Source organism: Myxocyprinus asiaticus, chromosome 32 (genome assembly GCF_019703515.2).
Source record: "Myxocyprinus asiaticus isolate MX2 ecotype Aquarium Trade chromosome 32, UBuf_Myxa_2, whole genome shotgun sequence".
NCBI lineage: Eukaryota > Metazoa > Chordata > Actinopteri > Cypriniformes > Catostomidae > Myxocyprinus > Myxocyprinus asiaticus.
Genome location: NC_059375.1, coordinates 820,001 through 835,761, shown reverse-complemented (window position 1 = coordinate 835,761; position 15,761 = coordinate 820,001). Strand labels below are relative to the sequence as shown.

The following is a 15,761-nucleotide window of genomic DNA, read 5'->3' as shown; positions in this document are numbered from 1 at the left end:
ACCTAATGGACTCTTTTTACAGATTGTAAAGACAAGTTTGACACGATGACATGACTGATCTTACAGTGAAATCGAAAACTGTAGGTTGACTTTTCTTTAGCTGAAATCGGTCTGTGCTTACCGAAATACGAAACACTGCCCCCGGTGGCCTACGCAATAAGTGTTGTTGAGCATATGGACACGTGCAAGCTCCATTTTCAGGGTAAAAAAATGGGTCAAAGGGGCGTTAAAAGCGAGTTGTGAAGCGAGCTGTTTACCTTTTTTAAATTAAATATTTTTTAATTATTCAGTGTAAATGTATACAATTTTACTGTGCATTTGCATCTTTTTCTTTCCCTAGTGCTGTTATCCAGTGTTCTCTATTGTTTTCCTCTTGTGGAAAGTTGTGGAAATGTAATAGTGGATTTTTAATTTTGCTGTTGGGAACACAAAATTAAATATTTGCTATCGTCTCCCATTCACTGCTATAGAAGTTTACCCTGCTATAGTTTAAATGTGAAAAAGGTCCATATTATGAGAACTGATTATAACTTGTGTAACATGATACCAAAAAATGATAAGGTTTCAGGCATTATGGGATGCCAATAATTATAACAGTATATGTAATTCATACTTTTAACTTATAAAAACAATATTTTACCAAAAAGTATATTTAAGGTCTTGTTAAATATACATTTTCAATGTCAATTATAAGGTAATTCATACTTTTTACAAATATTTTACAATACAATTACATAAATTGTTTTTATTACAGTTAAGTTACCAATTAACAGGTTCTTAGCAAAGCATTTTTACATTCCTTTCCCATTAAAATAACTAACATTTTTTGTTACAGTAGTTCACATACAGCACATACATCAGTGCATAAAAGTTCTGGGGAAATTTCACAACGTATCATCATAGTACCATAATAAAGTTTTAGATTTTTTTCATCTTAAGTTCCAGATGAAGAAACACGCATGCAGAAAAAGTTGTTACGAGAATAGCACAAATGATTTCAAGAAACTCAATCACACTTTATGAATAATAAACGGCATGTCCCGTCAGTTTTCCTTCAGCACAGCATCTTTAGGGTTCCTCCCACCCAACTAGTTTGGCCGTTCTCTAGTTCTTTCATCACTCATTCACTTCTCTTCTTTCTTTCTCTCTCTCTCACTAATTTGCTTAATGTTATGCGGTTGAACTTTCTCTGAACCCGTGGAAGTAGGCAGCCTCACCTCTCAGTGACCCGCTCCATGACACAGATTCGCTTCCATGCCATTCTCATCTGACATCACACAAAGGAGTTCCACCTTGTTCATCGGTCTCACACTCAGCAAGAAGAGCCATTTCCTTAGAACAAACAGCGGGAAGTTTCCGCAGAAAAACGCCTGAAATGAGTCGCTCAACTGACGGTCAGCAGGCAACACTTGCTTCTAGAGGAGGCATAGGAAGTTTCGAATGTGTCTCACTCACATTTTCTACTGAATATCCAAAGTATTGATTCAAAAGTGACAAGAAAGAGGGAAAGTTTGAGACCAAGAAAAGCTCACCTTGAAATCACTGTGCCAAAAGTGCAAGTGCAAATGCAAATGCAACATCACCATTTCTTCTAATAACACTTATTAAATGTCTGGGCACTGAAGACACAGGTTTGTCAAGTTTGCCAAGCAGAATTTTAGCTGTACAATTGCACGACGCCGTATTTTGCGCTTCATAATGCACCACACATTCTCAGTTGGAAAAGATGACATGAGGGATTGGAGATCACATGCATTTAGAAGTGGTTTTCATCTTTTAAATATATTGTGCACTGTAGAGGGTGAAATGACCAAAATCCTACCAATTTGTCTTTGGGGAACATTGTTCTCAATGTGCTGGATTAATTGCTGACACATCTGTTCGGAAATTGGTGAACTTGACTCATCCTTGCCTATCCTTGGAATAGGATTTTTTGGAGACTCCTTATACTTTAAGACGATTGCCTCACCTGTTTAACATCACCTTCTTATTTCAACTCGTCAGACTGTTATTAGTTCTTAATTGCCCCTGTCTCAACTTTTTTGGAATGTGTTGCAGGCATCATTTTCAGAAAAAGAAACGTATATCTTCAAAAAGTAATGCAGTTGATTTGGTAAAACTTGAAGTATCTTGTCTTTATACTGTTTTTGTTTGAATACAAGTCAAAGTACATTTACAAATCACTCCTTTTTGTTTTTATTGGCATTTTGCATCCTGTCCCAACTTTTTTGAAATTGAGGTTGTAAGCAGAGGGTGAATCTAAAAGTGTGTGTGTGTGTGTGTGCGCGCGCTCTAATGCAGTATCTGATCTGTTTGTATCTGCTGATAAGATTGTAATCCCAGCATTCCAACACAATGCTGTTTCTTCTCCAGTCGTTGTGTAGATTGAGACATGGACTGCTCTACAACCATGGTAGATGAAAATTAGACTAGTTATAAGCATGTAATTCATGCTCACTTTGCGTTTTTGAGTTTAATAGTGCCCTGATTAAAACAATTGTTAGTGGAGTCGTGTGGATGAGCTTTATGGTGCCTTTATGTCCTTTTTTGAGCTTGAAAGTTTTGAAATCCATTGACTTGCATTGTATGCACAAAAACACAACATATCTCCATTAAAATATCTTGAGTATCAAATGAGTTTGAGATGGCATGAGGGTGAGTAAATGATGAAATAATTATTATTTTTGGGGGAACTTTTCATTTTACCCAGGTTTGATGTAAAATTAAAACCAAGAAAAATGATGGTTTAAATCTAACCCTGATTATATTTAAATATGGTTTAAAGATTTGGTGCAACTGAATTATTAGATAAAAAATGATTTAATCAAGATTAATCCTTATTTGTACAACTGACATAGTGTCTCACTCAGAATGAACATGTATGTGTGTTTCATGAGCAAGATTCGGGATGGGAGAACTTCATGGAAATGGGGTGAGAGTTTTTGTGATTCATTCAGGATGATGGAAGAAGATGTTAGTTTGTGCAAGACTGGCTTTGCATTTATCCTGATTCAACCTCCTCATTCACACATGGCAGATTACATACACACATGAGTGGCACCCCCACCCCCATGCCAGGGCAGCCAGTGTTTGAGTGTGCTTGATAAACAGGGGGACGAGGGAGTAAAGGTGGCTTTATGGGCCAGGCTGATGGCAATAATTGTGGATAGTACCTTTGAGGGTGTTAAACTAATTTTATAACCCACACTAAAATGTATTATTTCCTGGAAGTTACGAAAGGCGCCCTATAATAGGACAGTGGGTGTTTGGTTTTTAACAGTCCTGTCACATGCACTGTTTTCAAGGTTGCTGTTACGACCTAAGTTCATTCTCAGAAGGTCTTTCCCTGGAATAGTGTCAAAAGTTACAAACTAAAGTTGGCAACTGTGTGAATTCTAGCAGACTACAAAATTACTTTTATGTTGAGTCCAAGGAGACTAATCTTACATCTTAAAACTTCTGATTGGAGGCTCATCCAGGATCTTGCAAGAAGGCAGACCTTCTCACAGGTCTAAATGAAGAATCTTAGCATAAAATAGGTCAGGTATTTATGTTCCACAGAACAAATTAAAAGTAATAGATAAAGAAGAGCACTATGGAACTATCATAATTTTTGCAACAAGTGAACTTCAAACTGCAGCAAATCCTGATGATTTTGCAAAACGGCTGACTATATATGCACTGTTTCTTCAGCAAAGCAGTCTTGGATTTAATTGACCTGCTTTATGTCACTGAATGAGCGCACTGTCATGTTTGTGACCAAAACCCCATGTATATCCTTCAGTGCACTGTGGGATGCAGAAAAGTCTGCAAAATATTTGTTTCTATTTATGAATCTTGAAAAAGTGATACTGCTGTTTACTCACCAGAGTCAAAATGTAATTTTTCTTTCAATAAAGTTTTATGTTTCAAGTGACGGCTTCATTTCAGCCATGAAGAGGGAGAGCAAGGATAAAACATATATGTGTATATATATATATATATATATATATATATATATATATATATATATATATATATATTTATGTATTTATTTATTTTTTTGCTTATTTATTCAGACATGATTAAATGTACAACTTAATTGAGTCAGATAAAAATTAAACTGCACATAGGACGATGTTAGATTCATAACACCCAGACTGTATAAAGGTTTAAATTCCTAATTGCACTATAATGTCAATATACATTATTTATTTTTATAATGTGTATATTCTAATGTTAGTCATAAGATTATGAAGCATAGACTTTATTTACAACACCAGACCATAATGTAAACATTCATATTTAAGTCATATTCACACAGAAAGTTGATATGGAAAATACCGGTACCATCAGATTGTCACTAAGTGAATGTAAGCTGTAGCAGGCAGTTCAACAGGGGGTGTGTTTCATAAATCTAGACACACAACAGACTCCACGTGGCCTCACACTGTGGTTTTATTCTATCTGACCCATCATTCCTGGAACACACAGAAGCATGGCCCCTTTAATGTGCCCTATTGAGCACACTCAGTCATTATGGCACACACAGAAGCTCTGGCGAGAGTTCTTTACAGCATACGGCTGATGTACGGCACTCATAACCTGCTATACTGCCTGATACACACCTTCAGTCACAGTGTGTGAAAAAAGCTCTACACACAGTGGGCCTCAACGTGTGCAAATGCTTTCACATAGAAATCATGATTCATCAGTACGTTTGCATTTAGGATTAAATTTAGAACCAACTGAAACCACACGCACACAAAAATGGAATGTGATATATATATATATTGTATATATTAGGGCTGTTAGAATTAATGCGTTAATGCATGCGATTAATTAAAAAGGTTTAACACGTTAATTGTTCTTAATAGCGATTAACATAATTACCATTAATACAGCATAAACACTGGTGTGAAGGGTGCAACCTTTGTAATGTGTCTGCCCGAAGTCATTACACTGATGCACACTTCACAACACACAAGTATCAAGTATTTTCAGCCAATGTAAGATGTGATGTCTTTGTTTGAATGAGAATGAGATGTCTTTGTTTGCAGCGCTGGACGCTGGCATTGACTCTCTGACATGCTTCACAATTGCTGTAGGAAAGTGGATAGCCATGGTGTACTGGCAGATTAATAGAGATTTAATAAGAGATTTAATGCACATTGCAATGAATATGCAACTTATGGGGAAACTAGTTCTTTCAATAAGTCTAACTCCTACTTATACTTTGGGAAACATTTAATGTTACATGAACTGGTGCTATTTCAGGGCATTTCTGTCTTTATACTGTGGAAGGCTTTGTTTGGAAAATTTTAATAAAGAATTATATTGTTACATATTGTTTTGTTTCTTTCCTAAGATGGAAATAAATGAATTTTGAACATAACTGTGCCTGTTCCTGACCACCGAACACTCTTCATTCTACAGCATCATAAAGCAGGATTCAATTCATTTCAATGAAGTCATCAAAGTCTGCTGCAAAGTTCTGCCCATTTGTGTCCACTGTACGTATTCATGTGGAAAACACGGATGAACAGCGCTAGTGATAGTGATTTATTCACTAAAATGTTTAAATAAAATAGATCATCTGTACATATGTTAAACATGGTTTGCAAAGAGTGACAAATGGCAGTATAGAAGATGCACAAATACTAGTGAAAAGCGGCTAGTGAAGAGACCCACTGGTAGAAAGTAAGGATAAGTTGGCAGTGTTGTTTTAGTGTGCTCTGTCACGCTGTGATCACTGATGCACACATGGCAAAGTGCCTGTAAAGCCCGTCCTCGTGATGTTGAGTCGAGTGTAGAGGAATAAAAACACTCTCTGGTTGAGTGCCGCTGAAGTGGATTAGTCCACTGTGAGTGTCGGCTCTCTTTCACAGGATTTCCTGTCTGCATTATGACACCACCCTACATGACATGCACTTGACACCTGCACCAGATCATCAAAGCACTCACAGAGTTTGTACTGAACATGCAGGTGAATATGCAACCACAACTCAATCTGGCAAGACAAAATGGAAACGGCCAATGTGGCAATGATGTGCATTCAGTTGACAGACCTCCCAACCTGGTCTCATAAGAAGTCTTAAAGATAGTACAAGATGGCGAAATCAAAAGAAATTGTACCAAATTGGCTTGTACTGAAACACATGACTTTTACTTCCATAGAGAAAAACAAATGAGCCAACGAAAGATGTTATTTCGATTTCTCCTATGTTTAACCCCAAACTCAAACCCTAAACCTAATGTAGACCATATGTAGATTCTCCTCCGAATGCCTCCCCCAGCTGGTGTCTGAATGTTCGCAAACTGTATGTCGGGCCTTCAGAGTGAGCTGAGATGCTAATAGCCATCAGATATCCAGCAAACAAAGCCAGCCACTGCCCTGAGCCCAAGGGGTGTTTGAAGGGGACGGGCTGGGGGTAATGAAATGGATAACTTCCAAACCTCCTCATTAAAGACAATACAGGATGATCAACATATCAAAGAGGAGAGAGAGAGCGAGAGAGAGAGAGAAAGAAAGAGAGGTGTGTGTGTGTGTGTATGTGTGTGTGTGTGTAGATCTGTGGCCTTCCTTTCAAGCTAACTTCACATATTTCATTCAGGTATTACATAAATTGTCTGTATGTTTTGCTGTTTTACATTGTAACATTTTTACATTTTCCTTAAAATATATACTGAAAAATATATACTGTATGTGCCAGCAGTAACAGTCCCATTAAAATATTCACATTTCCCCAGTTACAACCTGTCTCTCAAATAAGAGCACACATCAATACTATGATATAATTGCTTTAATACCTATTAATCCTACTAAATTGTTTAATACTGGACACCCAAAAATCACTTTTATATGGAGCACCTTAAAGGGCAAGCAGGGAATATATTTGGGAAGTTTTGCATTTCCTCTCAATATGTTTTCTAACCCCTCGCAGTTATTATCCATCCCTTAGATGATACTATGATATTTGTAGTAAAAACAAAACTACTGTAATAAAAATCATAATCATTCTGCCAAAAATAAAATAAAAACATGGTTAGTTTTCAATAATAATACCATGGTTATTTTGTGGTACATGTACCATAGTTTATAAAACCATGGTTTTTATCAACAACAACAACAACAAAAAGGTAAGTAAATGGTAGTACAATGCAGGTTTACTATAGTGGAACCATGGTCATTTTTCATAAAGGCATTTTTTTTTTGTTGGTGGAAACGTCTTGGTTACTGGAGTAACCTCTGTTCCCTGATGGAGGAATGAGAATTTGTGTCGATGTAGTGACACTAGGGGTTCGCTCTTGAGAGCCCCAATCACCTTTGCTTTATTCAGAAAAGGCCAATGAAATTGGTGAGTGGAATTTGCATGCCACTCTCCACCCCGGACATACAGGTATAAAAGGAGTTGTGCTGAGGAGCCGAGAGAGAGTCCCGGCCTTGTCAGTGGTCGGTTCAGCGCCGCGGCAGGAGGGACACAACATATCGTTCCCTCCATCAGGGAACAGAGGTTACACCAGTAACCAAGACGTTCCCTGTCTGTCACTCACTCAACGTTGTGTCGATGTAGTGACACTAGGGTTTCCTATACAAAACGCTGCAGGTGCTAAACCGTGTCGCGAGGTATGGAGGAGCGGACACGGGCAGGCTGCTGCGTGCCTCGCAGCGAGAGCTTGACCACGTCGTGACCTTCCAGCAAGTTAGGTAAGGTGTCTCCTGGGTCCCAATAAGGGTGGGAGGAGGCACTTACCCGAGGAAGCTACAGGCGGTGGCCTTTCCTGATTTTTATATTAAGCAATTTCCCACTGAGCACCTGCTAGAATAGCGATGGGGAAGTGCACTTCCCTCTCCAGGAGGGAGAGCACTACGGAGACCACATCCTACTGGAGGCAGGTTAACATGTGGAGAATACCTCACATGGACTTACCGACGGGGAAGTTCACATATGGAATGATGCTACCGGGGAGGACCCTATCTACGGAGAGGGTACACAGCAACAGTGGCCGAGGCAGAGCAGAGGTCTGACGAGGGGAAACACAGGGTTCACCTGAGGGGAAAACGAACAGTGGAAATGCATCATACGGGATTACGGAGGGGGAATCACCATGTATGGAGCACTGAGCCCAAGTACACGGGCTCACCTGAAAAGGGGCATACCACAAGTACTGGGCCTGGCGGCGTTACTCCTCCGGCGAGTTTGCCACCGAATAGTGCTTAAGCAATTAAAGAGGCATCCAGTGTTCACCAGTTATGGGGAACTGTTGTGGACAAGATAGCACACATTATCACCTCAAAAGGGGAAAGGCGCAACGCAAGCGATACACCCGACCGGCCGCCTGCCCTACCTTTTGTTACCCCGTAACACTCGGGTCGAAACCATTTCTATTCACAGGTTGTAGAACCTCGCAAAGGTATTGGGTGTAGTCCAAAATGCTGCTCTGCATATGTCTGCTAGAGAGGCGCCCCTCGCCAGTGCCCAGGAGGACGCAACACCTCTGGTGGAGTGCGCCCAGACTCCCAAAGGGCACGGCAGGTCTTGTGATTGGTAAGCCAGAGAAATGGCATCCACAATCCAATGAGACAACCTCTATTTGGAGACAGCTTTCCCCTTCTGCTGCCCTCCAAAGCAGACAAAGCGCTACTCTGAGCATCTAAAGCTCTGCGTGCGGTCCAGATAGATACGCAGGGCACGAACTGGACACAGCAATGACAAGGCCGGGTCTTCCTCCTCTGAAGGGAGCACTTGCAGTTTCACCACCTGATTCCGGAAGGGAGTGGTGGGAACTTTGGGCATGTAACCGGGCTGGGGTCTCAAGATCATGTGAGAGTGTGCCGGCTTGAAATCCAGGCATTCGCTGGTGACAGAGAGTGCCTGCAGGTCCCCCACCCTCTTGATAGAAGTGAGTGCCACCAGGAGGGCCGTCTTCAGTGACAAAGTGTTGAGCTTGGCCTGCTCCAGGGGCTCAAAGGGGGCTCTCTGTAAGGCAGGTAGGACCACAGAGAGATCCCAAGAGGGAATCAGGCGTGGTCTATGAGATTCAATCTCCTCGTGCCTTTGAGGAACCTGGTGATCAGGTTGTGCTGTCGAGAGGCTCTCCCATCCAGTGTATTGTGATATGCTGCAATAGCAGCCACGTACACCTTCAAGGTAGAGGGATACAGCCATCTCTCCAGTCCCTCCTGTAGAAAGGACAACGCAGACCTGACTGCGCATCTCCGTGTATCTTCTCCGTGGGAAGAACACCAATTCGTGAAGAGACGCCACTTCAGAGTGTACATCCGCCTCGTGGAGGGGACTCTTGCCTGAGTGATCGTGTCTACCACCGGTGGAAGGCCTGCTAGGTCCACCGTGTCCCATCCAGGAGCCAGACTTGGAGATTCCAGAGGTCTGGCCATGGGTGCCGGAGCGTGCCCTGCCTCTGAGTGAGAATGTCCAGCCTCAGGGGAATGCACCAGGGAGGGGCTACTGCCAGGAGCATCAGGTCTGAAAACCAGGTCTGGTTGGGCCAGTATGGCACATTACCTGCTGTGAGAGCATGTCCACTGCACGGTTGAGGATGCCCGGGAGGTGAGTAGCTTGCAGAGATTCAACGCCTGCTGAATCCAAAGGAGGAGGCTGCAGGCGAGTTGCAACATGCAACCTGAGCGTACCCCACCCTGGCGGTTTATGTACACCACAGTTGCTGTGTTGTCTGTTCGGACCAACACGTGCTTGCCCTGAATCAATGGCCGAAGCCTCCGCAGGGCCAGCGATACTGCCAGCAACTCTAGGCAGTTGATGTGCCATTGCAGGCGGGGCCTTGCCAGAGCCCTGATCCTGCCTGCCTGCTGCACACAGCACCGCAGCCCAAATTTGAGGCATTTGTCATGACCACGACGCACCTCGAGACCTGCTCTAAGGGAACCCCTGCCTGTAGAAACGCCAGGTCTGACCAAGGACTGAAAATTTGACGGCACTGTGGCGTGATAGTCACGCGCTGGGTGCCGTGGCGCCATGCCCACCTCGGGACACGAGTCTGTTGCCAGTGCTGGAGCGGTCTCATATGCATCAACCCGAGGGGGAGTACCACCACCGAGGATGCCATATGCCCCAGAAGCCTCTGAAATCATTTCACCGGGACCGCTACCTTCTGCCTGAAGGTTTTCACCACTCGTTCGTAAGGCGTGCCATCAGGGTGACTGAGTCCAACTCCATTCCGAGAAAAGCGATGCTCTGCGCTGGGGAGAGCTTGCTCTTTTCCCAGTTGACCTGAAGCCCCAGGCGGTTGAGGTACCGAAGCACAAGGTCCCTGTGCGCACACAATAGATCTCGTGAGTGAGCTAGGATCAGCCACTCGTCGAGATAATTGAGAATGTAAATGTCCTTCTCCCTTAGCGGGGCCAGGGCCGCGTCGGTGACTTTGGTAAAGACGTGAGTAGACAGGGACAGACCGAAAGGGGGGACCTTGTACTGGTATGCTCGTCCCTCGAAGGCAAACCGAAGAAAGGGTCTGTGTCGAGGAAGGATCAATACGTGAAAGTACGCGTCCTTCAGGTCGATGGCCATGAACCAATCCTGATGTCGTACAGACGTCAGGATGCGCTTCTGCATCAACATCTTGAACAGAAGGCTGTGTAAGTCTCTGTTCAAGGCATGAAGATCCAGGATTGGGCGCAACCCCCCCGATAAAATAAGGGCTGTAAAAGCCCTTCTGCAACCCAGCTAAGGGGATGGGTTCTATCACTCCCTTCGCCAGAAGGGTGGCGATCTCCGTCCGAAGGGCTGAGGCATCCTCGCCTCTCACTGCGGTGGAGAGGACACCACTGAACCTGGGCAGCCGTCTGGTGAACTGGATCGCGTAGCCGAGCCAGATCGTCCTGATGAGGCATCGCAACGGGCTGGGAAGTGCTAACCAGACTTCCAGCCTTTGCGCTAACGGAACCAGGGGGACGATTGGATTTATCACACCTGGGGTGGGTGGTTCACAGCAAGGCAGAGCAGACGTCCCACTGGGAGGATCGTCCAGGGGAGGCATGCTGCTCCACGAGCCTGCAACAGTGACCGGTGGCTGGGGCGGGCGAGCAGCCCCAAGAACCACCGTACTTACCTGTTTGCCAGCTTTCTTTCGACGGAAAACAAGGGAACGTGAAATACTCGTGTCCCGCTCGCTGACCGGAAAGACTTTCAGCATCTGGCCATCACGGGTGTGAGGACCGGAGGGGCTGAGCATTGGAGAATGACCCAGGGAATGAGGAAACTGCTCTTTTATTGACAATTTGGGTGCCAGAGCCCAGGAGGCATCCGGCGATGTTATGAGGATACTCACCTTGTGCTGACCCAGGGGTGGAAGTGGGGCCCGTGCGCACACCTGGGTCAGAGTAGTCAATGAGAGTTGCCTCATCCCTTGGTCCCCCATTTCAGGACCGCTTTGAAGCCCGTACGGGGTTCTTGGCAGCCGGCTGGCGGGCAGGCATTGCCACCTTCTTGCAGGAGGATCTTCTTCTCAAAAGCCGGCATACGGGCTCCGATGGTGGGGAAGCCGGGGCTGGCACTGCAAGAGGTTGGCCCTGGTGAGAGGCAGACGGGGTGCAGGACTTCGGAGGCCTATAGGCGGCCGAGTCGCGCCACGGCAGGATATGTTTGATGGCCTTTGTCTGCTTCTTCACCATCGAGAACTGATGAGCGAAATCCTCAACAGTGTCGCCAAAGAGCCCCCCTTGGGAGATGGGCGCATTGAGAAAGCGGACCTTCTCGGCATCACGCATCTCCGCAAGGTTGAGACACAGGTGCCACTCTTGGACCACCAAGGTGAACATCATCCGGCCCAGGGCACGCACCGTGACTTTCGTCACCAGTAGAGCGAGGTCAGTCACGGTACGCAGTTCCTGCATAAGCCCAGGGTCGGTCCTACCCTTGTGTAGATCTTTGAGCGCCTTGGCCTGGTGGACCTGCAGGATGGCCATGGCGTGCAGGGTGGAGGCAGCCTGACCTGCGGCATTGTAAACCTTTGCTATGAGTGACGAAGAAAACGTACACACCTTGGAAGTGAGCCTTGGTTGGTTCCTCCAGGTGGCTGCACCCTGCGGGCATAAATGCACCGCAACGGCGCACTCTACCTGGGGAAGCTCGACATATCCCTTAGCCGCTCCGCCGTTGAGGGTAGTTAGAGTGGATGAGCCGGCGAAGCGTGTACGGGCAGAGAAAGGTGCCTTCTACGACTTCGTGAGCTCCTCGTGCACTTCCGGGAAGAAGGGCACTGGGGCGATGCGCGGCCGTGAGTCGCGTTCCAAGCCCAGAAACCAATCATCTATCTGCGAACGCTCAGGGCAGGGCGGAGGGTTCCACTCAAGCCTGATGTTCGCAGCCGACCGGGCAAGCACGGCTGCCAACTCAGCATCCACCTCATCCTGAGCTCTACCGCCTGAGAGCGGGAGCTCAGAAGATTCGTCCGCTTCCGAAGCAGAAGCCCACTCTCCGATGCTGCAACCATTAACTCATCCTCGTCGCGAGCTCCGAATGAGATATTAAATCCGCCCTGAGGTGGACTGCCTACCTCGCTCGAGAACTCTACTGGGCAGAACATGCGTGCTGGGGGCTGGGAGGTCCACGGGGACTGAGCCGGCGGGAACACTCCCATATCCACATCCAGATCGCCCGTGGTGCTCGCCGACGCAGCCGCCTGAGTCTTAACCCAGGATGGACCGGGTCAGGAAGCAGCCGCAGTGGCTCTCTGCTTCATGAAGAAGGAAGAGAACCATGACCACAACGTTCTCATGGGCATGTTCTCGCGTGCTAGCGACCCAAACACTCGAGACAGATCTCATGGCCATCTGGTGGGGAGAGATGACGGCCACACCCAGTAGCACAAAGGCGAAAGGACATCTTTAAGTAGACGCCAATCGTTTGTGCGAGCTCTTTTAGAGAAAATATACTCTTTTGGAACATACTCTTTTAACACCTGTGGACTCAGCCGCCAAAGCGCCCAGGAGAAGCACAACACTCGATCGTGCAAAGGTGACCGCTGATATGCGCCGTAAATTCCAGCAGCTGAAGGTAAGGTGACGGGACGGGACGAACACACATGCGCTCCGCTCCGAAGAACAAGTCTGAATGAGTGGTGCACGCCATCTCCTTTTATACCCGTATGTCTGGGGCAGAGAGTGGCATGCAAATTCCACTCGCCAATTTACATTGGTCTTTTCTGAATAAAGCAAAGGTGATTGGGGCTCTCAAGAGCGAACCCCTAGTGTCACTACATCGACACAACGTCGAGTGAGTGACAGACAGGGAACTAATAGTTTTTAAAATCATACTTGTACCACATACTTGCACCATGGTTCATTTTCATAAGGGACAGATTAAGCTATTGTGAGTGAAGTGAACACAAAACGTATTGCCACATTTGACCTCTTGTGTTCTGATTTCATGAGGACATACAGTCATTACGTCTGTGATTTACTGAATGATAATAAAGCACAAAAAAGTAAAAGAACAGAAAAAAGCACTAAAAATGGCGCATAGATTCTCTTAATTATTCGCAAACATGATGTTTAGAGCAGAATTCTGAATTAAGTGCAGTACTGAGCTTCTAATATGCATCCTTCTCATATCAGTCTCTGCATGTTGATATCAGATACACTGAAGAATTCAAACCTAGTTAGTGACACTTTATTTTACAGTGTCTTTGTTCTACATGTAACACATATTGACTATAGTAATAACAGTAAATTATGCATAATTACAAGTAAATAACCCTAAACCAAACCCTAACCCTATAGTAAGTACATGTTGTTAATTAATATTACCCAGTACTTACTTGAGTAATTACACTGAAACAAGGACACAAAATAAAGTGTAACCACCTAGTCTCACAGAATGAACGTTACTAAAACAAAATTTTTGTGAACTGACTTTTAGGTTGGTTTAGGGTAAGGACATCTGTTTTGTTTACCTCTTATTTATATTTTAGGACACTACTGCTAGGTTAATGTTAAAATTTTAGGTTAGGGAGGTATGTTTTACTCATTAAAACCTCCATCTAATATTCACCTTAAAAACCTCATCTGATTACAACCTCATTTCGCTCGGGTTTGGCGCCCCCTGCTGGACATTTAACTGGGAAACTGCAGCAAAATGTTTAATGAAACACATAATTTTGGTTTGAAAAAATGTGGCCATGGACACAGTTTTCATGAGATCAGACTGGAAGAATTTCATGTGAATGCACATGCATTCACTTTTTAAAATTTTCCAGTCAGACAGTTATTTCCATTTAAATCTGAACGTAATCAGCAAAGATTAAATTCTTGTTTTATTAGGCAGCGCTCGGCTGCTGTGGCACTACAAGCCCAATGTATGAATGTGTTCGAAATGGACAAATCTCAAAACAGTTAGCATCGTCCCATTTCAAACGGATCACACAAAACGCATCTTAAAATTACCATAAAGGAATTCATTCACAAACTTGTGCAGTTTGTTCTTGATAACATGTCAACAAACATGAAAGAACAGTTCACACTTCTTTTTCTTTAGGAAAATAATTTTAATAAACAGCTGAAAATAATAAAGGCAGCGGGTAGGGAGATGTGGATGATATTTTATTTTATTTTCTAATAATCATTTGTCTTCTGCTTCCTAATAACTTGCCCTCCTCTTGCGCTCTCTCTATATTTAATTGGCTGTGGCTCATTGTCATCTCTCACTCGTCGGGACAGTGTGCACACCCGAGGACAAGACGTCAAGATATCAAACTGTTTTGAAAACAGTCGTAGCATCTGGGACTCGTCTCAGCCTGTCGCAAGAGTGCACACACAAGAACTTTCGTTGTGAGATCCGACACTTCTCATTGCAGACCAGTCGCCAACTGAAAACATCAAAAGAGACAAGCTTAGAGTACACTAGACTTTAGTGTGTTACAGTTGCATGTGGTCTCCCCTGATCTAGTGAACTCATTTACAGATATTTGACATGACTCGAGTATGACACACACTACATGACACTTGAGATAAGGGCCCCCTGAAGCCCATCAGTGTCACAGTGGCCCTCCATTATTTAAATGTGTTTGATAACAGGTGAGAGTCAATAAAAGAGCTGATCACAGCCACTGATAGACAGCTGTCTGAAGAGAGGACAGACAGCGGGGAGTCCACATCACAAATCTGGGATCCACAATCTCATTTAAACATGGAAATCAACAGCAAGTTTAAGGATTCAGACATTTTTTCACATAAAATGAATGAGAAATATTGCAGATACTGCACTATTTATGTATCTTTACTATATCTTTACTATATTTACTATATGTTTGTACATACGGTGAGATTTTCATTCTTCCATTAAAGCACACAAGATGCTCTTTGGATTTTTCTCAAATCATGTGTATTCACTGAACGGTAGCTTTTTCCCTGAGCGATAACGGTGGAAATATTCAATAATGTTTTGTAGTCAAGACTTTAAGATATGTTCCTATACAGAAACTGACTTTCAAAACCAAAGCCCTGGTCTCCCCTATGTTTTGGTTACAATCATTGAGTATTTTTGTCTTATTTTCCAGTAAAAAAATCTGTCATCATTTACTGACCCTCATGTAGTTCCAAATCCGTATTACTTTCTTTATTACAGTATGTGGAACACCAATGGAGATGTTTTAATGAATATTCTGGTTCAATGGCAGTGGATAGTGACTCATTTTAAAGCTTAAAAAAGGAACCAAAAGAGTCATAAAAGTCCATGTGGCTTGTGCGTTGAGTTGTTTTAAGCACTAAACAATCCAAGTTCTCGTGTAGACACGTGTGCTGC

At 44.1% G+C, this 15,761-nt stretch overlaps 1 protein-coding gene across 2 annotated transcripts in view; it reads right to left on the bottom strand.

The window, feature by feature from the left end:
* Positions 1–15,761, bottom strand: part of LOC127423478 (retinoic acid receptor alpha-A) — a 425,939-nt gene that overhangs the window by 58,606 nt on the left and 351,572 nt on the right. The gene's annotated exons all lie outside the window — the stretch shown is intronic.